The 26,135-nt window shown below is 46.6% G+C and overlaps 1 long non-coding RNA gene across 1 annotated transcript; it reads left to right on the top strand.

Moving 5' to 3' along the window:
* Positions 1 to 15,473: 15,473 nt before the first annotated feature.
* LOC149872659 (uncharacterized) lies at positions 15,474 to 25,821 on the top strand. Its single transcript, XR_016439784.1, has 3 exons — positions 15,474 to 15,637; positions 25,048 to 25,190; positions 25,331 to 25,821. It is a non-coding gene; the product is annotated as an uncharacterized LOC149872659 (long non-coding RNA).
* Positions 25,822 to 26,135: the final 314 nt, after the last annotated feature.

Raw genomic sequence — 26,135 nt, 5'->3', positions numbered from 1 at the left:
GCCGCTCCGGCGCGGCCAATGGGAGCGCCGGCTCCGACTCGGACCCCGCCCCCCCGAGGCTAGGCCGGCCAATCGGAGTGTAGCGCGCCGCGGCGGGGGCGGGCACAGGCCGGGCGCAAGCTCGGTTGGCCCGTGGGCTGCGGCTGGGGCCACGGGGTTTCCTCCAATGAGATCCAGGGTGAGCTGACGTCACTGTCGCCATGGTGATGCTGCTACAACCCCCCCCCGCCTCCCTGGCAGCCGGCGCGGGTCGCGGCACGAGACGGGCGGGGGCGCGGCCGGGGGCAGCTCGTGCTGCGGCAGGGTGGTGCGCATGCGCGGGGGGTGCAGGGTGCAGCACAGGGAGGTCGGCTCCGGCAGGGTGGGTACTGGGCGCACAGCGGGAAAGGGTGGGCAGGAGCGGTTACGGAGTCATAATTTGGGCTGGAAGAGACCAGCCGTTCTCCACATTTTTTGTACCAGGACCCATTGGCAAACAGCGATGGGCAGTGCCGACCTGAGCCCCCCAGTGTGTGGGGCAGGGGGACCACAAGCAGCTTCTTGCAGCTGGAGCTCTGCCAGAGAAACGCCGCAGTTTCCCACGTTTTTGAAGGAGAATCCATTTTTGATCCATTTTTTAAAAATTGTTCCTGACCCTTTCACATATTCCTGGGACCAGGCTGATAAATGTTGGTCTAGTGCAGGGCCAGCCCCAACTGTCTCATCCCAGGCAAGGCTTTGTCAAGCCAGGTCTTCAAAACCACCAAGGATGGAGACTCCACCACCTTGCTGGAGAACCCGTTCCAGTGCTTCCTCATGAGAAAATTCATCCTGACATCTAACCTAAACTTCCCTTGCTGCAACTTGAGACCATTGCTCCTTGTTCTGTCATCTGCCACCACTGAGAGCAGTCCAGCTGTATCACCTTTGGAAACCCTCCTTCAGGTAGTTGAAGGCTGCTATTAAATCCGCCCCATATTTATAAACTATTAACTCTTCTGCAGACTAAATAAACCCAGTTCCCTCAGCCTCTCCTCAGAAGTTATGTGCCCCAGGCCCCTCACCATTTTTGTTGCCCCCCACTAGACTCTTTCCAATTTGTCCACATCGTTTCTGTAGTGAGGGGCCCAAAACTGAACACTGCTCCAGATGTGGCCTCACCAGTGCTGAATACAGGGGAATAATCACTTCCTTTGACCTAATGGAAACACGCCTACTAATGCAGCCGACTATGCCATTAGCCTTCTTGGCAACAAGGGCACACTGCTGGCTCATATTCAGCTTATTGTTCACTGTAACCCCAGGTCCTTTCTGCAGAGCTGCTGCCCACCCAGTCAGCCCCCAGCCTGTACCAGTGCATGGGATTTTTCCATCCTAAGTGCAGGACTAGGCATTTGTCCTTATTGGACTTTGTGAAATTTATTTTAGTCCAATATTCCAATTTGTCTAGGTCTCTCTGAAGCCTAGCCCGCCCACTGACAGATTCCACGTAGCAATAAGGAACCTCACCCTCTTTAGATCCTGGCCCCACTCTGGCATGTGGCAGCTCTGGGCAAGACTGAGTGGAGCTGTTTAGGTCTTTCAGGTGTTTTAGGAAGGATGAGACTTATGTGGATAGGTTTATCCTTCTCCTTTGAGCAAGGGAAGAGACCCACACAGTAAATGGAGACAAGCAGACTGTGCTCTAAGTGCCAGGCTGGGCCAGCAGTCATCCCATTTCAGGTAGTACAGGGATGATGCTATTAGTTAAAACACCAGCTTGTGGGGAGGGTGAGATAGTCAGGATGGATGGAGTTTGGCCCTGTTCATGGAGTCTGTCTGGAGGGAGAGAGGTTTCCTGCAGGTCAAGATTACGAAAGGCTGGAAAAGGGATGGGAGAAATTCTTCCATTCTTACATAATGACAGGAATTGGAAGAGTTATTTTCTATCTGCTGACTAGGAGACAGGAATTACTAGGCCAGAAGAGCCTTTAACTTTGAACTACCTCAGCTGAATTCCTTCAGAGGCTGTTCTAGGATGGCCAAGAAGATAGAGCAACATTTACTGTGCACTGGGGATAAAGAGGATGGGTGACAGAGGGCCTGGTTGTATTGATTTAGGGTTCTTTGATCCCAGTGGTAATGGGCTAGGGAAGACAGGGCAGAAAGAAGTCCTGCATTTGGCTTGAGTAAGAATCAAAATCTTTAATCTTTATTCTATGGGTTTTACTTGGAATTAATATTCAAGAGGTTGCCAGGATCAGTAGATAAAGATTGGAATTTCAGGCTCATGCACTTAAGTCAAGAGTAATAAAGTGTCATCCGTCCATAATTTAATTATGGCAGCTCATGCCCCCAGTCTTGCATACATGTTATAAAATACAACTGGGTGTCCCTGATGGACCTGCTTTGGCATAGCTGGTTCTAGAAACAGTTATCTATGTTAGCCTGAAGTCAAGTAGAAAGCAGGCTAGATTTGTACCTTAGGGTGTGTACAGAAGTGCTACATACAGGTTTTAATTTAAAGCACTTTTTATAGCAGAGGGAGGTGGGGCTCTGAGCTTCCTGGGGCTTCTCCACTAGTCAGAAATTTGACCAGAGTACAGAAGTTATTTAAAGCCCTGTAGGTTGCTAAAGTGCTGTAAAATACTGTGCTTCAAATTTAATATCTCATTTAACAAGGGTTAATTTAAAGGGCTCTGCCCATTTTTAAAGTGCTGTAAAACCATGCACTGCTGTTAAGTCACAACAGTAAAGCTCTTTAAATGGTAAAAAAGCAACTTCTGAACATGTCCTTATAGACTAACCAAAGAGCTATGTCTATATAGACATATCTTTCTTTGGTTAGTCTATAAGATGCAAATCTACCTTCTTACAGTTGATTCTAGACAGGCATTTGGTATAGCATGATCCTAAGAGGGAGAGGTAATGAGACAATGTAGTTATGCTTTATCATCTTATTCAAAATAAAGGAGGGCTTCTAATCTACACCAGGGTGGTGCAAATACATGCTTGCAGGCCCAGGGGCTAATTACCCTGGTCAGTGCTTTGCAAAGTTGCTGCATAAGCTGACAGAATTCTTCACTAGAGAGGTTTTGAAGTTCCCAAAGATTGTATTGTTCATCATGTGATATTCTTGATCTAGTATTTGAGCTAAGATTGAAGATTAGCTATTTGAAATTAGGCCCAAGTCTTAACATGGCCCATTTGGAATAACTCAGTCCCCTTGTATGTCTGCATTACAAGACAGTTTTACCAACATGATGAGCATATACTCTCTCTATTTCTACCCATAGTGCACAGGAGGAATAGCCCTCACTAAATGTGTTGCCTACACAAAAGGAAACTAACAAGTACTTAGCTTGTTTATCCTAGCAAAACAAAGGCTTAGCAGGGAAATAATTGTTCTGAACACATCAGGAAGGCAAACACCAGGGACAGAAAAGAACTACTTAAACTACAGGACAGCAGGGCACAAAGACAAACTGGTATGAAGTGGTCATTAATCAATTTAGGCTGGAAATCAGGTTTCTGAACAGAACAGTGAAGTTTTAGAATAGCCTAATAGGAGTATTAGGGCAGAAAAAATCACAACTGCTTTTAAGATGGAACTTATGAAAGGGATTGTGTGATGTGGTTGCTTGTGGTAGCTAGGGACTGGATCTGATGACCCAGGAGATTTCTAGATGGAATTCAAGATTAGGAACAGGAATAAAAATTCAGTATTTCTTTTTAACCTTATTGCACAACCTGCAGTTTTCTGCACTGTTTACTGTGCACCATCCAAACTCTCCACTGAAAACAGATTTGTAAATTTCCTTACAAGCTTTTCAAAGATGCTGCATCAGAGTATCTTGGTTCTCACAGACAATACTAAATGTATCTTTACAATGCCCTTGTGAAGCATGGTAAGAATTATTTTTAACAAAATAATGTTTCAGGCTAGAAGCCACCAGAAAAGTAAAAAGTGTCAACATGATTGGGTGCCAAATTTGAGGATTCCAGTGTTTTATAGCACCATTTTTGTTCACTATCCAGCTTCTGCTGACTTCAGTCACAGCTGTGAGGCTTAGCACTTCTGCAAATTGTATTCCAGATGTCTCCCATTGAAGCCACAGAAAATGAGCTGTTACAGTTCTGGTTTATGCCACTTGCCTAGAATTCTATATGAACTCTATCAGAGGGCAGTATATAAATCACCTAAAAGAAAAGCTAGGGAGCTTGTTGGGTCCCCAAGGACAGTGGTTTTCAGTCTGTGCTCTGCAGAACCCTAGGGTTTGTTACAGGTCATCAGAGGTTCTACAAAGAGACTGGAGGTAACGGCAGAGTGAGCTGGTAGGGTCAGACACCACTGCCGGGCCAGGTTGCCTGCTTCCATGTCAGCTCACACAGGCTGCGGAGCTGGGGTAGGGGTTCCGCTGCAAAAGATGTGATATGGAAGGGTTCTGTGACATCAAAAGTTTGAAAACAACTGCCCAAGGGCGCCATTCAATTGCTTTATCTATGGCTAGAAACAGATGTCGCCAAATGAAGTGGATCAGGTGTCAGGATGTCTCCTGGCTCAGCTGATCTGCTTCATTGGCCAAAACATATGTCCTGTGTGTTCAGGACAACAGGCAATATGGTTTCTGCTTCCAGAAACAAGGTCCCCATCAATCTCTAGGTTTCCTGCAGATTGCCAGGGATGTGTCTCTTCAAGCAGAGAACCCCAGCTTTTCCCTTTTTTAGAGACATGCCCTGGGAGATACTGGGGGCACATCTCTGGAGTGGGAAAGCTGGACAACTCCTGTGTAGTCCTGGGGCTGGGACTGCCAACCCCAGGACCAGACCAGAGTGTTTTGGCTTTCCTGATTCCGGAGTTGTGACCCCAGGATATCTGTGGTGTGTTTCTGGAAGGAGGGGAAGTCAGGTTTCCCTGCTTGCAGACACATGCCCCTGGCAATCTCCAGAGTGAGTCTGGAAGCAGGGAACCCTGACTTCCGTTGCTTCCAGAGATGTGCTCTGGTGATTGCTAGGGCACAACTTTAGAAGTGGGGAAAGCTGGGTAGGTGTTCCCAGAGCCTGAGGGGCCTGATCCTATACAGGAATTCCTGGGTGTGGAGGACTGTGCCTCTCAAACCCCAGGTATGCCTGTCCAAATTGGTGGCAGAGTGCAGGCAGCTTCAGCTGCCTGTGCTCTCCTAACATAAAGCAAATAGACACCCATTGCAATAAACTGGCACAATTTATTGCTACCTTTTGTCATAGCCACATTATGGCATGAAGAAAGGTATGGACATCTATTTGCTCTTGATTTGTGCTGCCACAAAACATTTTATGGCAGCGCAAAGATGACTAAAGGCAACATCTGTTTCCACCTTATGATATCACCCTTTGTCTTTCTGTACTTCCCTGCCTCATACCTTTCTAACTTCAGGAACAAATGGGGCAGGGGGCCTGCAAGCATCTACCTCCTTAAACTCACAACTCCATTGCCTGTCTGGTACAATGAATGGGGAAGGGCTCCTGTGGAAAAATTAGTATTCAGTCATGTAATTAAAGACTGTATCCTAAGGGATACACCTGAGCACACCAACTCCAGGTTGCCTAGGACATCTTAATAATGGAACTTCCTAACTTCCAAAGTGCTTCAGTTTGGGTCCTTACATTTCTTTTAACTTAATTTTTAATATAGAATTTCCTATCTTTAAAAAACCAAAACCAAAAATGTCATCACAGCTGACTATATTCCTGCTCCGCATGAAGTTTCAATAGGTTGGGACCATTAGATCCACAGCACAACATTCTGCTACTTGAGCTAATCCAGTCACATGTAGCAGTAGAAAGCTAGTATTTTTTGTGTACCCCTACCTCTAGAGAGGATGGAGAAACACACTTTGCATCTGGGTTTCACATCTCTTTGCTAGACAGGAAGGGAGCAATGAGTTTAATGTCAGGCTCTTTATGGAAATGTGCTGTACTGATTACAGACCTTCTTGCCCTGCCTCTCCCTGCCCTCTTCTTGTCTCTGCCTTTTTCCCCTTAGTCCTGTCTTTCCTCATCCTGACTCCTACCTATCTTCAGTCTTTGCCTCTTTCTGCCCCCTCTTCTGGTTCCTGCTCCTGAAGTTCCTCCCTATCCTGGTCCTGACCCCTCTGGACTGGAGTCAGGTTACATCCTCTTCTCCACACTACCTGGACTCTGGCAGGTGGAGAGTGGAAGACACAGCAGAGACAGGTTCTTTTCCCCCTGTTCCAGTGCCACAGTTGTGCCCCTGAAGTCAGAAGGGACAGTTGCAAGAAAACAATGCTCAGTTGCCCTGTGGTAGATGGTCTCGCAGTCTGGGCTTGCCAGAGCAGTGCTGAGGGGTGGAGCATGCTGTTCACTCAGTACAGATGGGACCAAGAGTTGGTGATCTTGCAAATCTCTTCCCTCCAGAGTTCAAGCCACCTGGCCTCTCTGCAGTAAGGGAAGCACCAGCAGGAGAGAGGAGCAGGGAAGGCTGCTGAGCAGGACACTGAGAAGGGATAGGTGGCCTGGCACAGCTATATACCACCCAATCAATCAGGCTAGCTTGGACTATCTGGAGTGGACCCAGCCTTGCTTAGAGCCAGATATGACCTCCAGGCCATAGGTTGCTGATCCCTATCTTAGAGCATTTAGTTGCCATGCACTCACAAGTGCTTTACACCAAGCATGTGCAAACAGAGATTTTCCATAGGCTCAGAATTTTCCTGTATTTGGGCAGATTTTCACCAGTATAGTGAAAGACACCTCCCTTGGCCTGAACCTGGGTGCTGTCCGCCAGCTTTCAAGGACCCGCTCAGATTCATTGAGGTACTATAGTTTTTTAATGAAAAGATTGCAAAAACAGGTATTATTTCTAAAGCTCATTCTGAGAAATCGCGAAAGCATTTTAGCTGAAACTTTCCAGGAACATTCAACCTGGGGCAGACACCTAGGATACAAAACTTCAGCCTAAAATGATAAGCAACTATAGTGGGTCCAGCTTGCACTGCTTCTAGTATCTTAACCTATTGAGCCAATGGTGCTGAATATCTTACACAGCGCTAGTTTGAGCTTGATGGATGTCTGACAACTGATCACCTGCAGCTCAGTGTGGATAAGACAGAGATTATATTAACAGGCTGAGAAAAGGAACCAAAAGATCTAGCCACTGGAATATTTGACCCTGTAATTGGAGGGTGTATGCCTGCCGCATGTAATTACAGTGACCCATGGGGGGCTTTGTTATATCCCCAGCTGCTGTTAGATGATCATATGGTAACAGATCAACAAAGTTCTCTTCAATCTCAAACAAGCAAGGAGAATATAACTATTTATTTCAGATCAAAACTTAGCTACCATTATTGGTGCCTTTGCTCCCTTGAGACCACACTGCAATTTAACTCAATGTGGAAATGAAAAGAGGAAGTTAATTTGTTAAGCAGTGCATCTAATTAGCAGCATTTGACACCAGCAATGTTTGATCAGCATTGGTGGCCTCTCAGCATTCTGCTCAATTTAAGATGTTGGTCTTGTTCTATAAAGTTTTAACTGGCTTGGGACCTAGCTATTCAAGTGCCTTTTACCCTGGTGATATAGCCATAGCTCCAGTTTGTATTCAAACTAAATATCCAAGAGAAGGCATTAGCAGCAGTGTCAGCCTTGGTAACCAGTGGCTCAAGTCTGCTGATATTTAGGGCATGCTGCAGGGTCTACCATGTGTCCACTATATGTCTATTACGCTTTTGTGATGTTAGTGGGGAGCTGAGTGCAGGTGAGAGATGCTAGATCTGACTGAGCTCTGTTTGTATAGGTTATGTTGCACTGCTGAGGGACACATATTGAAAAGCATAATGGGTAGGATCAGTTTGATTTGGGTTGTGCTAAACATTTGATTTTGCAGTTGGGGTGAGTGTCATTGCAGGGTGCCTTAAAATTCCCCACCTTGAATCTGAGATTCTTCTTCCAACATCCTTATAAGAGCTAATAATAAGGTTAAATTTACCCCCTGCTCCAAGTGACATGATATTTCTTGGCAGAATGTATCCAGTTTGCTCTGCTTCCTCAAGCAAAACAGTGAGAAAAAGTCACAGAGAGTGGGGATACGGTTATCATGTGGGATGTTTACCCCTTCGTGACATGTAGCCGTCCCTTTCCTCTGTACAGGTTGTGAGGAAGAGAGGACCAGGATTAGATATAAAACTCTGTCCTTCTCCTTCTCCTGTCTGTATAAAAACACAGGCAAGTTAATGCTATGTTGAGCATATCAGCTTGTCCTGTGCTCTCTGTAAGTGCCATCACAGGGGACTGTGGAGCACCAGTGCTGGCCATGAGAGAACAACAGGAAAATAATTCCTCATATGGGGCTAGTGACAAGGTGTCTGGAGATCCCAGATCCTTGTTTTTTTGGTTCTGCTCCAACACAAGTGACTTGGAAGCAGGAAGATGTGAACATAAAGCCAAAAGTTTCACACAAATTGTGCCTTTACTTGGGGACAAAACAAAGAGTCTTATAATGACTTTTTCTTAGCTATATGCAACTAGCTCTAAGTTAGTTATATGCAACTTGCCAAAAGATAATAAAAGGCCCAGTTATGCGTGAAAGAGCAGAAGTGGCAAAAGTCACTGAGGTTTTCAAGTTTTAGCCTCCTGTCAGTTTTCAACCATGAGGCACCAATAAGGGCCATGGATTATAGATAAATACAGTTAATTTCCCTCTAATGGTGATTTGATTGTTCCTTCATTACAAGCAATGAGTTCTCTTTTCTAATTATATGTCTTGCTTGCACCCAAGAAAAATTGCCTTGCTCAAGGGACTGCACTATTAAGGCCACTCTGAACACTTCACTGCGGAATGGTGCAGTCATACAGTGATACCCTCCTACTGCATGTGTAGTGCAGTATATACATTCATTTCTACATTTCCTGCTCTCCTGCTACATTGCCAATGGTAATGACACGTGAGAAACCACATCTCAGAAATGAAAGCATGTAAGTTACAACAGATACAGAAGACAAATGGATTAAAAGACACACATTTTGCATTGTTACATAGGAAAAAGAAACAATTAGAAACAGGACTTAATACATGGAGAATTAGTACCTGAGAAGAACTTATCAATTAGAGGCTTAGCAACTTCAGAGGCAGCAGTTCCTCTTCTCCGCCTGGTCTCTCTACTTCCTCCTCTTCATCTCTTCTCTTTGCCTTTCCTTCCAGTGCAACTGGTGCCAGATTGTGACATTGTGACATCAGGGTGACATGACAGATAAAGGGCTGGTGGCATGACACTGAGTACAGAAGTGAGTGGACTGTGGGAAGGTGGGGAGCAGGAGATATACCGAGACCATACAGGGTTAGTTGTGATTAGTTTGGCTTATTAAAACTATGTTAGTACAAAACAAGTCTGAAGGCAAACAACCAAGTCTGGGAACAAAGAAAAGATACAAGGAGCAAAAGAATGCTGTAAATATACTAGCTTAGAACTGTCTAACCTCTGAGCACCTTGGGGCCACACATCACATGGGCCATACTTTGCAGATCCCCAGCATCCTACAGGCCCTGCAGGCCACTCCACCTCTAGGGGTAGGGGCAGGAAGCAGAAGCTGAAGGTGGGAGAGGGAGCTCAGAGACCCCATTAGCAGCAGCCAGAGAAATAAGGAGAGCAGTGTCTGCTTGTACTCCTGCAGGCTGCAAGTTGACCCCTTGTGAGCTGCATGCAGCCTGCCGGCTTTGAGTTGGACAACTCTGTACAAGGCAAAGGCCAAAGTTTGAAGCTGCTGTTGGTTAACGTATGAGTAAGGACCTATGGATTTGGCTCTGTGGTCTACTACTATATATTGGTAAGTATTTGAAGGACAAATACAAACTTGGCTGTATGGGGCAATTGAGCTGCATAGCTATAGTGCAATACGATAATTAAACTGCAATACCTATGCTGGCATAACTCCCTAAGTAGATGTACTGTTCTGGAATAAAGGCACTCTTATTCTGGAGTGGAATGTCCACACGGATAGAAAAATAGTTAAGTGATAGCTTGGAAATCTGTGGAAAGAGGGGATACAGCCATTCCTTTCTAAGTGTGCTTAGTGGTTAAAATACAGTCTGTAGTTTATCATCTCAAGATAGGATTAATACATCCAAGTGGTTGTTTCTTGGTATGATAATTTCTCTGTGAGTTAGAGCTGTGTCCTGCATTCCTTGCACACCAAACTCAGTGGGAATCTGAGTGTGATAAAGAGTGCAGCATCTGTCCTTGGTTAATTATGATTATTTGTGTATTGGAAGCAAGGCTTTTTCTTGTAAGGCATCTTGGCATCCCAAGGAAAAACTGCTTTCAGTTGAAATAGCTTTCTCAATAAGTGATGTCAGTGGAGTGGCTATCACATCATTATATTTTATTTATACTATATTTATATTACTAAAATACAAGCTTTATTTTATCTGTTTGATAAACTCTAGTGCATGAATCACCAGGGAACTTAATGTTATCAGCATGTATGGTAAGGTGTTTTAGTGAAGGTCTATGCTAATTTAAATTGCATTGTTTAATAAAATGTGCACATTCCTGGCAGGGAATCCTGCCTCAGATATGGAGGGCTATGATGCATGAAGTTTCAAGGCACGACTAAGGGCCAAAGGTACTGGAGGAGGTAAATGGGCAGTGAATTGCGTCCCACTCCCCTATCTATTAATAGCTGTTGAACAGAATGGTTGGAGATGTTTCCTCTGGCATCTGTAAACCAATCATTGTGGATGCCAGGGAGGGTAATGAATAAGGGATATATTACCCAAGATCAGGGGTGGGCAAAGTATAGCCCACGGGCCACATCCAGCCTGTGAAGGAATTTTGTCTGGCCTGTTGCAGGTCCCTTGGCCCTGCTCAGCCCACATGTGGGGGGGCAGCCCAGCCCATGGCACATGCAGCTGGTCCTACCACCATCAGGCATGCAGTCAGGCTGAGGCAGCACAGTGGCCCAGCCCCACACTGTCACCGCCCCATAATTCTGGGGTCTCCAGGGGACTTGTGCAGGCAGGCCATGTGACTAGGCAGATGGGGTGGGTAGGGAGTGATGTTCAGAAGTGGGACACATAGGCAAGGCTGGCATACCTGGGCGATGACAGCACGGGGCCAGGATCTGTGGTAGAGCCACAATCCGCTGTCCACATGCCCCTGCATGGGGTGGCAGTTCCATGTGCAGGGGCATGCAGGGAGTGGATCACAGCTCTGCCCTGGGCCCTGCCCCTGTGCTGTCACAGCCTCAAGATCCTGGCCCCACCCTTCCCACCCATGCACAGCCCCATCCCATCTGCCCAGCCATGTGCCCTGCCCACGTGGGTCCTAGCCAGTTTCCATGGAAACCTTGGGATCATAGGGTGGTGACAGCATGGGGCTGGAGCCTGGGGCAGAGCCCCAATCTGTTCCCCACATGCCCCTGCATGTGGAACTGGTTCCCATCGCAGGGGTGTGCAGGGAGCAGATTGCAGCTCTGGCCCAGGCCCCAGTCCTGCACTGTCATCACCCTGAGATCCTGATCCCAATCCCAGCCCCAGTGCCAAATGTGTCTAAGGAACATCCTGTTGGAGATGAGTTTATTTCTTATGTATGGGGATGGTGGGCCTAGGCTCACCAAGAAAACTGTAAGCCTAAGTATATCCATGTCTAATAGTCTTTCAATGGGTATGAGAGAGAGAGCAAGCCAGCTGCACATCCACCCAACAATAGCTTGGTAGTTAGTACAGTCACCTGGAATATTTGTGGTCAAGTCCCTGATCAGGCCTCAACTGCTACTAGTTGAGTGCTCTAAATGGTGGGCTATTTGCAAAGCTAGATTGGATCTAATCCTGTGCTTCTGACAAGAAATTCCCACATGAGAAACCCTTCTTTAACATGTTTAATTGACTGTTCCACATAAAGTTTTTCTCATGATGAAACATAATTTTCTAGTGAAAAACAGTTTCTTAAAAATTATTCCTGATCAGATCTAGCCATTGTTTTCTGTCTCCTGCTCAGAATCTTTTACCAGTTTCACACTCACTGCACACATCTACACATGCAATAAACTCTGGTGCATATTGTGCCAGAGTTTATTGCTGCCAGGCGCCGCATCTACATGTGTGCCTGGGACCGCAGAACATTGAGCCAGGTTGTAGCAGCCTCAGCTGGCAGGGAGTCTGTGGGGGTCAGACTACCAGCCTGGGGCTGCTCTGACTGGCTCAACATGCTGTGGAAGGGCTGGCTGGAGCATGAGGGTGCTCCAGTGCAGAGCTGGATACCAGGCAAGCCCCAGCACCCTTGTGCCCCTGTCAGCCATGTCAGCATCTACACGTGCATTGCCGTGAAGTAAAGAACGCCGCCATAGGAGAGCACTTGTATTTACAAGTACTAAACAGTGGTGGAGTTAATTAGTTTCTTCCATCCTAATAGCACTGCATGTGTAGATGCTCAGACATTAGGCAACTCCACAGTAAATGTCTTGTGTAGACACGCCTACTATTTCCTATTTCATCCTCAAAGAATGCTATGTTTGTAATACTGAATCAACTTGTGGTTTCAGAAAATGGCACAGGGAGTTTAAGGGCTTTGTTCTGATATATTGATAAGTACAAGTATGAAGAGTCTGAAAAAGTCCATGCTTGTTTTTTAGATTCTCTTGATTTGGCAATCAGTCTTACTTTTCATGCTGGAAAGGAGTTCCTGTGTGGAATAACTTAATCCCTTTGTGACTTGTCTTGATTCTGAGGTAGGGTTAGAGTGATGTTGCAGTCACAATGGTCCAGGAAATGTATGAGAGGCAAGAATTTTTTGGGGGGAATATCTTTTATTGGATTCTCCATAAGTTTGTTGCAGTATCATCCTTTGCCTGGGCAAAAGAAGTTGGATTTAAGATTCTTTAGAAACTGCAGCCAGTCATCACTGAGAATGATAATAGTTCAGACAAAAGAGACTCTGTAGGTTGCAGAGGTGTCTACGTGTGTAATACTCTGAGATTTTTCTTGGACAAGTAACTTCATGAATAAAGCTTGAAGGCCTGGACGAGGAGATAATCTACTATAAACAATGGTGGTTTCTGGGCAAGGCACTCATCTGTGAGGTAATTAATCCCCCAGATATGAGATGATGAGTTTAATACAACAAGGAAATCAACAATCCCTTTTGACATTTTAAACAGTAATTAAAACATTATCAAATACACAAAGATTATTCATGTGCAGTTAGGAGGAAGCATATTATAAAGGATATGTATGTATTTTCTGAGACTTAATTCCTATATAAACAAAAACTGTATGTCAGTTGTTTAAAAATATTCAGAGCATGTGAAATTTGCTTCTGTCCAGAGGGCCATTGCAAGATGTATGCACCATTAAGCCCCTCTTAAACCCACTCTAGTGGGTTTTAAATGTTGCAGAGACCTTGAATGAGCACTCCCCAAAAGGATGAATGTCACCCAATGTGGACTATTCCACTTTTGGTAGATTGATTTGACTGGATTTTCCCCTTTAATGCTAGTGTTTCTAAGCAAAGTGATGAATTTTCAGCAATGGAGGAAGACTCCATATAGCTGATGCAGTAGGTTTTATTAGTATTCATTGCACACAGCAATTTAATTGGTTTAAATGAACACTATTTGTAAGGTTTGATAAGTGGAAGGATGAGTGTCATCAGGAACTATTTATTGCTCTGTTTTCAGAGAGGATAAACCTCTGTTGACCCACTTTAAAAGTATGAAGCTAGGTCCTGTGGATCAAGTGAAGATCTTCCTTTTTGTATATGCTTGTCTCTGTGTTACAATTATCTATCCATTATCAGTCCAGGGATTTCTAGACGGTCCATCACTGTAGCATCTGTTTGATCAAGTCTAGCCGTATTTCTGATAATTTTTCACTTTACTGTCTAGATACCTTCTCGTATTTCTAATATATCTGGAAGCAGCTGGAATGATCAGAACAAAGCATAGTTTTTCAAGGTGAAGGCATAAATATTGATTTATATTATGACACTTATTTTCAGGATTATTTTCTATCCAATACTCCCTAACATTTTCCAGCTCTTTTGAGCATTACTACATACTGTGCAGACATTTTCCCTGACCCATCCACATCAGCACTGAAATGATTCCTTCCAAGGTGTGTTCCCTTTCCCTCTGCATTTCTTCTGCTTTGCATGATCCATTTGTTACAGCTGGTACAACCTTTTGTTTGTAAGTTTGAACACACAAAGCATGGGATGATAGGTTGTTACTGGTATAATATTTAATTACAGTTGGACAGCTGATTAGAAAGCAGGGAATAGTTCAGGATACATTTAGTTTAAAGATTTTTACACAGATCAGGTATTTTATACATTTTACTCTTTTAATATGTGTAACCCAATTTAATCACATTATGCCACACACACATTTTCATTTTAAACATGCACATTCCAGTATCATATTGTTTTGTATCCAGCTTTGTCAGATCACTCTGTAGCACCTTACACTTTTGTATTTTGACTTTCAAATAATGTTGTGTCATATATACACTTCCTTCCTTATACTTTGTGCTCTTTTTCAGATAATTAATAAATACATTGAACACCAAGTTGGATCTTGGGAGCTCTGCACAGTTAGTTTTGTGCCGTTATGAAAACAAAGACACAGTCTGATTTTGGGACTATATTAGCCACATGGTAGCAGAACTAACTGCAGTTTAGGGGGAAGAGGCTGAGCAATCTTTCTGTCTCTTTTGGGGTTGGCTGGGGAATCGAACCAGCTCTGAAAAAAAGAATACAGGAGTCTAAGAGCTGCTCTTCTGCTGTTTTGTAATGGCTCCCTCAGGGCCACTGTATCAATAGGATTGGTACAAGGATTGCTACAGTACAATGATGGTATAATAGAAATATCAATTACAAACCCACCATTAAGGTTGCAACCAGGTTTCCAATGTGAGTTTTGCATTTACGTTCTCCCTCTGACTTCTCATAGGAATACTGTCTCCCAAGTATTGTGCAAATGTTTCAGATTAATTTAGGGAACGGCAAGATTTTTCTGAGCAATTTCAGCAATACACAATACTTTTCAGTTGGAATTTAAAAAAATATGTCTTAAATGTGAAAATTCATTCAGTTTTGCATCTGTGCACATTTGCAAATAGAGAAAAGTAGTTAGCGAAGTTAGTCTGTAGTCAGACAGAAGGCAAGGCATTGAGGCACCTTTAAGACAGACTATCTCTTCCAGAAAGGTGTAAGGTTTCACGGGCTACAGCCTAATTCATTAGATTTCTATGAATACAATATGTATAGTTGTGAATAGTTCTGTCTGAAAGAAAACCTAATCAGGAATAAAAGCATTATTAACAATCTTTGTTATTATCTCTCTGTACTAAGTGTTTATAGGCACGTCCAGACAAGCGTGGATGTGCGGTATGTGGCGCTGCAAACACGTTTGCAGCGCCACATACCGCACAGTCCAGAGTTCTCTGCACTGTCAGGGCATGCTGCCTGAATGTGCACTGCTCCACTGCTCCTTTTTTTTTTCCCCCTTTTTTTGTGACCCCTGGTTAAAAATTGGAAAAAAACCCTGAAGCAGCGCATGCTCAGGCAGCATGCACTGCTAAAAAGCAGAGCCAGGCCACTCAGAGCTGTGCTGCAGCTGCCAGCCAGACTCCACCCGGCAGGATTGCCATGGCTGCAGCTCGGGGAGGCTCCCAGGACCCCAGGTAAGGCTGCTGGGACCAGAAGCCTCCTCTATGCCACCCAGGGCAACTTGCCACGTGCCAGAGCATGCGTGGCAAAGGCATTCCCCGGGAACAAGAAGTGACAGTGCAAAGTGTGCTGCCGCTACTTGTACCTGGGGAACAAATGTCCATGCACATTTGGACACACCCTATGTGGTCACCTTTTAACACAGCCTCAGAGAATCTTCCATATAAAAAAACAGTAACAACACCAGAGTCCCTAGAGGACTTAATGAAGCCTCTACTGTAGGGGTCAGCAACCCCTGGTACGTGTGCCGAGCACAGCATGTGAGGCCATTTTGCTCAGCACACCACTGCCAGCCTGGGCTTTAGGCAGCTTCTGTCAGCCACAAAGCCCAGACTGCTCCTGGCAGGCAGCTGGGTGTTTGCAAGCCCTGCTGCAAGCAGAGCAGGCTCCATGGTTGGCAGCAGCTACCCAGAGCCTGGGCCAGTTGCAGCCAGAAGGCTGCAAACATCTGCTCTGGGCTCTGGCATTAGCTCCATACTGGTAGGTGCAGGTATGCCTCAGAGCGGACAGTGGGGGAGGGGCCTGAGGCAGCACAACCCTGGCCTCTCCCCCGCTGCTGGCACAGAGCTGATGGTGGGGCTCCAGAGCCTGGAGCAGCTGTTTGTAGCCAGCCTGGGCTCTGGGCAGCTGCAGCAAGCAGCAGGCAGGCTGCAAACAGCTGCGCCTGGCTCCACAGCCCCAGCATCAGCTCTATGCTGGTGGTGACTGCACGTCCACCTCAGAGTGGACAGCGGGAGGTCTGTCCTGCCTCAGGCCCTATCCCCACTATATGCTCTGAGGCATGCGTGCGCCCACTAATATGGAGCTGATGCCGGAGCCCGGAGCAGCTGTTTGCAGCCTGCCGGCTGCAGCCGGCCCAGGCTCTGGTAGCTGCTGCCAACCATGAAGCCCAGGCTACTTGCAGCAGGGCTTGCAGCTGAGCACGCCTGACTCCCGCTGGCTCCGAGACCAGCCCCAGCCTAGCCCCGCATCAGGAAGTGGCTGGCACTGCCCCTTGCCAGGAGCACCACACGTTTTGCAGAGTTAGTTGTGCAGGGTGAGTGGGTGGTTGGGCTGATGGGCAGGCTCCAGGCTGGGGCTGGCTCCCTGGGGAAGCACAGAGGCTCTGGCAGGACCGGGCATTGTTGGGTTTGGCTTTGTCCAGTGGCCCAGGAGCCTGGCTCTATGCGCCTGTGCATCTGGTTCTGTGTGTTGTAAGGGAAATTGGATCAGCTAGTGCATAGCACCCATACACTGAAAGGTGTGCTTATACACCGAAGAACACTGATCTCGTCCCTTTTGCTGGGCTCGTTCCTAGCCGTGATCAATTAGGCAGAGAACAAGGGAGTGTCGGCAAGATGATTTATTTCTCTGCAGAAGGGTTACTCAGTGCCCAGAAGACAAAGAGCTCCCCCAAACTGAGTTTGGTAGCACCTTCTATACCAACAGGTCATACATACGCAAATATAGGCATACATAGGCATATATGTGTGCGTATCTTTGGAAACTTCCACTTGCCTTGGGTTTTTCCACTTGTGGCCACAAGGTCACTACAAAACAAGATCTAACTGATTCAAACTGGTGGTGACCAGCTTTGTGAATCTGCTAGCTTGGCCATCTTGCAGACACGTTCTCATGCACATGGCTCCTCCGCAAACCCTCATAACAAGTTTTCTCTTACAGTGTCTGAGTGCTCACGTGTATCTGGTTCTGGATGCGTGCGTGCATTTGTCTGTTCTGGTTCTCCATGTTTGTGCACATGGTTCTCTGTGTGCATATGTGTGTGTCTGGTTCTCTCTCTGCTCTCCTTTTTCTTTCTCTCTCTCTCCTATTTCTCTTATTTGTCTCTTTTTTCTCTCTCATTGCAACATGCTCAACAAAAAAGGAATATGCGACAACAAAGGCAACATTTATGATTATTAAATATACTAATATGCAGCGTGTCCTGCCACCCCCCAGCCCCACCCCACCCCTGCCCTCATTTTGGTTTTTTATAGTTTCATAGTTGCTACGGTTGGAAGGGACCTGAGCAGATTATCAAGTCTGACCCCCTGCCATGGCAGGAAAGAGTACTGGGGTCAAACGACCCCAGCAAGGTGTTCATCTAACCTTCTCTTAAAGACTCCCAGGATAGGAGCCAGCACCACTTCTCTTGGAAGTTGGTTCCAGATCCTAGCCGTCCTGACCGTGAAGTAGCACCTCCTGATGTCTAGTCTGAATCTACCCTCTGCCAGCTTGTGACTGTTATTTCTAGTCACTCCTGGTAGTGCTTGGGGGAGCAGGGACTCCCCCAATGCCTGCTGGTCCCCCCTGACTAGTTTGTAACAGGCCACTGGATCCCCCCTCAGCCTTCTCTTGTGGAGGCTGAACAGGTTCAGGTCCCGTAGCTTCTCCTCGTAGGGCCTGCCCTGCTGACCCCTGATCATGCGAGTGGCCCTCCTCTGGACCCTCTCCATGTTGTCCACATCCCTCTTGAAGTGCGGGGCCCAGAACTGGATGCAGTACTCCAACTGCGGCCTGACCAGTGTTGCATAGAGGGGGAGGATCACCTCCTTGGCCCTGCCTGAGATGCATCTGTGGATGCACGACAAGGTATGGTTGGCTTTCCTGACTGCAGCCCCACACTGCCGGCCCATGTTCATCTTGGCATCGATGATGACTCCAAGATCCTTTTCTACCTCTGCGCTGATGAGAAGGGAGTTCCCCAGCCTGTAGGTATGGTGCTGGTTCTTCCTCCCCAGGTGCATCACCTTGCTCTTGTCAGTGTTGAAGCCCATCCTGTTCTCATCCGCCCACCCCTTTTTCTGGCATGCTGGCACTCCGGCACCTTCCAAGGTAGACATTGTGGATTTTCTGGCACTGTGGCCAAAAAACATTGCCTACCCCTGCTGTACTGATTGCATTTCTGCCAGTGAGCAGCTATGTCAGATAAGAGGATCATCAGGGATGATGCTCAAGGGCAACCAGCACGGTTTCATTAGGGGCAGGTCATGTCAGACCAACCTGATTGCCTTTTATGATCAGGTCACAAAGGAAATGGATGCAGGTGTTGCCGTGCATGTAGTCTTTCTAGACTTCAGCAAGGTCTTTGACACCGTCTCCCACCCCATCTTCATTAAAAACTAGGCGACTGTGGCATTGATGCCTACGCAGTCAGATGACTTGCAGATTGGCTCAAGGGTCATACTCAGAGGGTGGTGGTCATATTCGTCCTGGGGGGAAGTGGGCAGCGAGTCCCCCAGGGCTCAGTCCTGGGGCCTGCGCTGTTCAATTTCTTCATCAGTGATTTGGATGACGGGGTGAATTGCAACCTGTTTAAATTCACTGATGATACCAAAATTTGGGGTGAGGGAAAGACTGCAACAAGACCTGGATAGGTTACAGGAGTGGGCTAACATAAACAGGATGCGTTTCAATACTGACAAGCGCAGGGTGCTGCACTTAGGCAGTAGAAACCAGCAGCACACTTATAAGATGGGAAACTCCCTTCTTGAGAGCACGCAGGCGGAAAGGGATCTTGGAGTCATTATTGACTCCAAGATGAACATGGGCCAACAATGCGAGGTCACGGTTGGCAGGGCTTTGTCGTGCATCCACAGGTGCATCTCAAGTAGGGCCAGGGAAGTGATCCTCCCCCTCTACGCGATGCTGGTCAGGCCACAGCTGGAGTACTGCATCCAGTTCTGTGTGCCCCATTTCAGGAGAGATATGGACAACATTGAAAGGGTCCAGAGGAGGGCCACCCGCATGATGCAGGGACTACAGGGCAGACCCTACATTGAAAGACTGCGGGACCTAAACCTGTTCAGCCTTTGCAAGAGAAGGCTGAGGGGGGACCTGGTGACTGTCTATAAACTCACTAGTGGGGACCAGAAGGGTTTAGGGGAGACACCGTTTCCCCTAGCGCCCCCTGGCATGACAAGGAACGATGGACACAAGTTATTAGAGAGTAGATTTAGATTAGACATCCGCAAGAACTACTTCACAGCTAGGGCGGCTAGGAGCTGGAACCAACTTCCTAGGGATCTTTAAGAAGAGGCTTGATGACTACCTGGCTGGACTCATTTGAGTCCAGTCTTTTCTCCCACCCAGGCGGGGGGTCGGACTTGAAGATCTACAAGGTCCCTTCAACCCTACTTCTATGTTTCTATGATTCTATCAAGAGTATCATCCAGTGGGGCAAGGTGGGTAGGGCAACTGCCCTGAGCACTGAATTGGGGGCAGGGTGAAAGAAGTGGTTGCTTGCTAGTGGCAGTTGTGTAATCACAATCATGACTGTGTGGCAGCACCTGGAAGTCACTGCTGCCTCTGTGTCCTGGGCGGTTGACTGCATCCCTATGCTGCTGACAGTAGCAACTAACAGTGTAACCCATGATGAGAGAGAACGGTATGGAGCTTAATAGTTTTGAAAAGCCCTTCAAGAAAAAGGTAGCCATAAACTGCTAGCATTTTCTGGCTAAATACGAGTGAGTGATCCGTACCTCACCACCCAGCTTAATGCTTATGTGCATGAGAAAACATAAGCACTTAAGTTTTCTAGCAAAAAGTTACTTATGCACCTAAAATTCAGCGAGTACACACACTCCGCGTTGCCACCATCTTGGCTAAACTGAACATTTAGGTGTCTATACTCTGTCCAATGGCATCTGGTATCTGGCACCCACAAGGTAGGCACCCTTGTGCCCAAGTCTCCAAAGATACCCAATCCAGTTGGTGCCCAGAGCACACTTAACACACATTGACAACACTGGATTCAGCACTCAATAGTCACTGTCATTCAGAAACATGAAGTGTTGGAGATTCCTGAACTGCTATGCTGGATGTGTCTTGTGGGTAAAAAGAGGAAGCAGCTGGTGGAAATCAGCATGGCTCTATTGTTTTGGTTCAGTGGTTCCCAAACTTGTTAGTTTCAGGGCATGCCTGAAAAGTGCCAGTTCTTAGCTTCCACTCTTTTTTTGACTATGGAAAAATACTAGAGTAATTCCTTAGTTGCAAAGAACTCAAAAAGCCCACAACAGGTCAGAAAGGTTTTGACATTATGGATTCCTGTTTGAAATCTCTGGCTTTATCTAATGAATCATGCATACCTAACCTGTGGCACCTTTGAAAGGATCTCAGAGTGTCCTAGGGTGCCACAACAGCCTGAGAATCACTGATATAGGTAAACCTGAACTGGCTTACACCAGGGGTGGGCAATTATTTTGGCTGGAGGGCCACTTTGGGAATTTTGGTGAGCTGTTGCAGGCTGGCAAGGGACGCGGCGTGGGTGGCAGGGTGGGAAGGTGCTGACCTGGGGGAGCAATTGAGTGTATCCAGCTTGGGTCTGTCTGCCCCACATCCACCACCAGGGGTGCCGGATGGAGCGGGCAGGCAGGGTTTCCATGGAGGTTGGCTGAGACCCACACAGACAAGGCACACTAAGTTGGGAGGATAGGGGTTGCAGGCAGGTGAGGAGCAGCATCTGGGAATGGGATGGGCAGGTGGGGGCTAGGGCTAGGGCTGGGGCTGGGGTCACAGGATGGTGACAGCCCAGGGTTGGGGCCTGGGGCAGAGCTGCAATCCGCTCCCTGAATGTCCCTGTGATGGGAGCTAGTTCCACTGACAGGGATATGCAGGGAGTGGATCATGGCTATGCTCTGGGCCTGCGCTGTCACTGCCCTGTGATGCCCGCTTCAACCATGGCCCCGGCTCCTGCCCATCCATCCTGCTCCTAGACATTGTGCCCTGCCCACCCACAGCCCCATTTCATCTGCCTGGCTGAGCACACCCCAACCATGCGGGTGCCAGGCTGGTCTCCATGGGGACCCTACTTGCCTGCCCAACCACTCTGTCCAGCATCCCCAGCAGTGGGTGCAGCACGGATGGACTGGAGTGTCTGGGTAGCGGGACCAGTTCTGGTGGTGACAAATACACTAGCAGTGGCAGCTGGAAGGAGCCACCACTGTGGGGGCTGCCAGGAAGCGGAGTCTGGCCACCTTACTGCCCCCGCCCCTCCCCCCCCCCACTATGTTCCCCATGTCTTATGAAGGCTTTCACAGGACACATGGATTGGAGAAAGGAAATGATTAACTATACCCTGAGCAGCTGCAGAAAAACATGGGATGTGCACTGGAAAGACTGGAAGTTAGGTAGCAGCTCCTGAAGCTGAGACTGGAGGCTGATGAGGTATACCTGCCTCTTACAATAATTGTGTGTAGTCTTTTACCCAAGTTTTGTGAGAGAATGGGAGAGATCTGTACAGGGATGGGAGCAGGAGGTGGACAGAATTGCTGTAAGACCTGACTAATCAGAAAGATCATGCACATATGTAATGCTCTAACTACTCAGGGGCAATATTTGTTTGTATGGAATACAGCAACCAAATGACAGAACAAGCTAGAAACAACCTGTAAACAACCTATCTTCATCCTTCTCACCATTCAGTAGCTGCAAGTGTTTGGGAGGTCTAAAGAAACATTCAGACTCCTGATTCATAGCATCTGTTTGTGTATTAAGATATAATAGGGGAGACCATGAGAAGGTTGCCATCATCCCCCTCCACTCAGAGGCATACAAATCAAGGATGGATCGTGCTCATTTGCTGACTGCCAGACCACTTGTTTAGGATGTATGTGCTGTTGGATGATGCATTCATCAGGCTTATTGTACCTCTTCATGTGTATATGTAATGGCCCAGTGCTTTTTATCATGATTCGTATATAAAGCATATATATAAATGCTTTACCATGCTTTGCATAGGGTTTATAACATACTTTGTGTGGAATGCAAAGGCATTTTCAGTGGTTTGTTTAATAAATGAGAATGAATACACTGGGATGAATGCTGTGAGCAGTAAAAGATTTTATTAAGCATTCATTATGCTGTTAGAAGCTTTAAAGACAGTGAACTCCAGGACGGCTGTCGGCCTCTCTGTCATCCCTCGGCAGCTGAGTCTGTGACATGCTAGCCATTTCCCTGGTTTCCTCTTCCTTTCTCCTCTTTATCATTTTAACACTGTAGTAAAAACAGAGCAAAAAACCAAGAAGTTCCTGTCCAAATAGTAGACTCTATCCAACAATGATAAATGCATTTTTTTCCTCAGGTTTGAAATGCTGTTCTCAGAGGCTCTTCCCACCTGTGGGTGAGCCTAAGGCAGTGCTTCCCAAATTTTTCCTCAGCATGACCCCATTTATGGCCCTATTTTCTCAGCTTGGCTCCTCACTCCCAACCTATACATCTGCTGGTTGCTGGGTATGATGGTGGGTGGTAATGGCTAGAAAATGGTATTTAGAGATTTACTTTTAGGAACTGCCTTATAGGTAAAGTAGATATGCATTATAATAATGGTCTAAGGCAACAGGAAGGATTAATTGATTTCTAAAGAGCCTGTTTATGACAGTTTCTTCAAGGCCCACTGTGTCTGACAGGCAAGCAGCAAATGCACTCACAGGCTGGGAAATGGAAGACATGTTCCACACTGTTCCATAACATGAGTTAAACTGGCACCAGGTTGCAGTGCCCAACTGCAGAGCCCTTGAGATTTCCGGTTTTGGGGAACAGACCAAATTAGAAGGAGAGCCAGTAAAGCCCCAATTGGGATATGTGCATGTAATGGGTTTCTGAAAAAAAGGATTATACTGACAGGACAGAACATGGACAGTAAGATGACCACAGAGAGACCAAACAGCAATAGCCAGAGACGGGGAGGGGAAAAGAATACAAAAGAAGGGATTTCAGAGCAGCAAAGGGTCCCCTAGAGGGGAATCTGAGGCCACCATGGACAGAGGGCACACCACCAGCCTGTCTCACCCACCCCACTGGGAGGAGGTGGGTCTCAGCCTCCATCCTCCAGGCTACTGACATGTGACATTCAAGAAAGAACCTCAGGGTGAAGCTCATGTACTGGCCAGATGTACCTTCCCTCTGATGACAGTTCTGGGACTGGTAGATATAGAATTGTTTGCATTATTCTTATCTGCTATCACTGTGCATCAATACAATTCACCTGTTTTTGAATGGAGAGGTTGTGGTTGGTCTGAAGGTTTGGGTCTTCCTAGAACAAGGCATCTGAGTCATCAATCCAGTGCCAACAGGTGGGTGGTAGAAGTAAGAGTCAGAGTCAACAGTCTGCAGGCTGCTGGAGGATGTTTCCCTGATTTGTGTCCCCAACAAGCAAAGAAGAATTCTGTTCAAAAAAGCTATGACAAACCAGGAAGATAGGCTGTGCTGCTGCTGTTTGCCAAAATTATGTCCCAGAGCTACTGACAGGGAACCAGAAGCTGTATGAACAGTGTTGAGAAAGCTGTGTTCTGTAAGTACGCGGTATGCAGCTGCGTTCTGTAACTGTGCAGTCTCCTGACCAAGTGAGAGCTGTTTCCTTGACTTAAATTTCACTTTTAACACAGAGAATACAGCAGCAATCAGAGAGGGAAAATTCCTCATGGCTTCCCTTAAAAAATGCTTCCTTCTTGCAAATGCTGGTATAGCATGACTTGGGCAATTTACCTCAGAATAACTCAAGCTGGCTTGATGCAGAGGACATTAATTAAACTGTAAGCCAGAACCATGATTCTTTTCTGTTGCTGCTTTTCTGTCTGTGTCATCATGATGAGAAAACTTTTCTTTCAAGCAGTCTCCTTGTTAACCCATGTGGTGCCCCATCTTGTGAGTAGTTGACTGGGTGGGGAGGTAGCACCCAATAGAAGGGACTGAGTTGTGACATACAATGTTTAAGTAGCAGGTGTGTGCTTGGATGTTTAAAGGGACCAGGAGTTTGCACAGTCTTTGGTAGGCCACCATAGATTTCAGAGATTTCATAGACATTAGGGCTGGAAGGGACCTTGGGAGATCATCGAGTCCAGCCCCCTGCCCAAAGGGCAGGAAGTCAGCTGGGGTCATAGGATCCCAGCAAGATAAGCAACCATGTTAAACACCAGGTGTCTATGGACTGACAGGTTATGAGAGGCACAGGAGAAGAGGAGATGGTGTACCAGCATGGTGTTGCCCTGAGGATACCTGGATCTTGGATGCTTAATTCCCTTTGCTCAGTTGTAGTTTAACATTTCAAACAGTACTTACAGAAGCAGTTGTTTGTCCACAGCGGGTCTCTGTCTGTTATTCGGGTTGATCCTCTGGCTGGGATTCAAGAGGAGTGCTGGATCTCTGTGACTGCCTGCCTCAGCGTTCACCCTCATCAGCAAGATCCTATGATTCAGAAACAGGAGTCCACAAATTGCAGTGGCTGTGAAGTAGGATCTACAGTCCAGCTCCTCAGGGTACCAGCAGACCATGCCAGCCCCTCCAGAGGACCTGTTTTCCTAATATTATTATAGCTCAGTCATAACTCTATTTCTTTGTTGTGGCCCTGGCTAAGGTCCTGATTTGTCCCATATCTTGCTATTTTCAGGATACCAATCTACAGATCTGGGAAAAGTGAAATGGGCTCTACATACTCCTTTGAGCAAGATGTTGAATCTCCTTTGCCTTGATTAGTTGGTAATCTGATCTTCATATTGTGGGTCTCCTTTGGACCTCTGCCTTGATTTGTTGGTAATTCAATTTCTTTTGCTTGGAATTGATGTCCTTCTGCCAAGCACAAAAGGCCTTGTGCTTATGGTCAATTAACTCTCGGATCTCCCAGTAATTCTCATCAAACCACTTGTAATGTTTTCTGGTGTGTCTCTTTGCAGATGCTGATTACAGTAGACTTGAAGGCACCACAAGCACTGCTGATATACTCCCATTGTTGTTGATTGGAATTCACCAGTTTTTTGTTGAGACAGTGATGGAAGAGATCTCACTTGATTCAGTCCTTGAGTCCTTCAAATCTGATGTTCCATCAGCATTGTTTCTGCTGCAGCTGCCATTTGGGAGCCAATTTGAGTGACGTAATTGAGTGGATGAGTTGGTGATCAGTCCAGCAATCACCAGCTCTTAGCATAGCTTGGGTGATGCAGAGATCTTTGCAATACCAGGCACAAACAATGATGTAGTCAATCAGGTGCCAGTGCTTAGGTTGCAGGTGTTGCCATGATGTCTTGTGCCTGTTTTTCTGGTGGAACAGGGTGCTGGTGATGATGAGTCAATGTTCTGCACATTTGATCAAGTGGAAGTTGCCATTGAAGTTGATCTTTCCTACTTCTTCCTTGCTGATGGTTCCATTCCAGAGGTTTTAGTCCCTTTTGACACTGGCATTGAGGCTTGCAAGCAGAGTAGGTCTGTCTCCCTCCAGACTGTTAGAAGGGCTTGGTCAAGGTTGCTGTAGAAGTCCCCCTTGGTTTCACTGGCAGTGTAAAGAGTTGGGGCATATGCACTGATGGCATATTGGCTCCCTGCCAGTTTAAGATGGAAATTCATGAGGCACTTATTAATTCCAACAGGGAACTCATTGAGTTGGTTTATGAATTCATTCTTAATGGCAAAACCAACTCTACGTAGCCAGCATTTTCCTTCCTGTTTACCCTTCCAGAAAAAGATAGCCACCTCTATGTTCTT

This window comes from Crocodylus siamensis, chromosome 1, assembly GCF_052110815.1.
Source record: "Crocodylus siamensis isolate JL-2025a chromosome 1, ASM5211081v1, whole genome shotgun sequence".
Classification (NCBI taxonomy): Eukaryota; Metazoa; Chordata; order Crocodylia; family Crocodylidae; genus Crocodylus; species Crocodylus siamensis.
The sequence above is the reverse complement of the archived record's forward strand: the minus strand, read 5'-3'. Positions and strand labels throughout refer to the sequence as shown.